The sequence below is a fragment of the Tenrec ecaudatus genome, chromosome 1, assembly GCF_050624435.1.
Source record: "Tenrec ecaudatus isolate mTenEca1 chromosome 1, mTenEca1.hap1, whole genome shotgun sequence".
Lineage (NCBI taxonomy): Eukaryota > Metazoa > Chordata > Mammalia > Afrosoricida > Tenrecidae > Tenrec > Tenrec ecaudatus.
Window position 1 is genome coordinate 145,521,060 of NC_134530.1, and position 1,292 is coordinate 145,522,351.

Here is a 1,292-nt window from a genome sequence, read left to right on the forward strand (position 1 = left end):
TTTACTTCTTCCAAGATAAAATCAGTTTCTCTTTTTAGCAGTCCACGGTACTATCAATATTCTTCCCTAGCATCACAATTAAATGCATTTATTCTTCTACAGTCTTCCTTATTCAATGTCCAACTCTCGCATGCATATGATGCAGTAGAGAACACCATGGCTTGGGTCAGGCACACCTTACTCCTCAAAGTAACATCCCTGCTCTTCAATACTCTAAAGAGGTCTTGTCCAACAGACTTTCCTAACACAATACATCTTTGGATTTCTTGGCTGCTGCTTTCATGAGCATTAATTGAGTCCAATATGACAAAATCCTTGACAAGTTCAACCTTTTCTCCATTTATCATGATGTTATCTATTGTACCAGTTGTGAGGATTTTGGGTTTCCTTACATTGAGCTGTAATCCACACTGAAGGCTACAATCCTTGATCTTCATCAGCAAGTGCTTCAAATCCTCCTCCCTTTCAGCAACAAAGTATGTATTATATCCATATGGCAGGTTATTAATAAACCTTCCTCCAATCCTGCTGCCACACTATGCTTCATATAATCAGCTCCTCTGATGATTTTCTCAGCAAGCAGATTGACCAAGTATGGAGAGAAGATAAATCCCAGACACAAAACTTCCTGATTTTTTTATCTCTGTGTTCACCTTTACAGATGATATGCCATATAGAAGACACAGCACACCGAAAGTACGTTAAAGGGAAACGATACTGTGGCCTGGTGTCTGGCTGTGTAGATTATGGATAACAAAACACACTATTCAGCCATGCGAACTTCCTGATTTTAAAGCATACAGGATTCTCTTGTTCTGTTTGTTGAACTGCCTCTTGATCCAAGTACCAATTCCAAATGAACACAACGAAGTGTTCTGGAATTCCCATTCTTCTCGAGATTTTCCCATTTATTATGGTCCAATGAAACACAAGTAAGCATCTTTCTGGTATTCTCTGCTTTGAGTCAAGATCCATCTGAAATCACCTATGATATTCCTTGTTCCACATCCTCTTCATAATATCGCCTGAACTTCTGGCAGTTTCATGTCACTGTAATCTTGCATCCAGTGTTGAACAGCCTTAAGCAAAAATTTACTTGTGTGTGATATCAATATTTGTCTATAGTTTGAGTATTCTGTTGGGCCATCTTTTGGAATGAACACAAATATCGATCTCTTCCCATGAGACAGCCAAGTACCTGTCTTCCAAATTTTCTGGCATAGTAGAGTAAGTGCTTCCAGTGCTTCTTCAGCTTCCTAAAACATTTCAGTGGGCATCCCATCAATCCTTTC

General features: G+C 39.1%; 1 non-coding gene across 1 annotated transcript; it reads right to left on the bottom strand.

Annotated features, from left to right (window-relative positions):
* Positions 1-641: 641 nt before the first annotated feature.
* On the bottom strand, positions 642-777 carry LOC142437698 (small nucleolar RNA SNORA15). Its single transcript, XR_012782230.1, has one exon. It is a non-coding gene; the product is annotated as a small nucleolar RNA SNORA15 (small nucleolar RNA).
* Between the last annotated feature and the right edge of the window lie 515 nt (positions 778-1,292).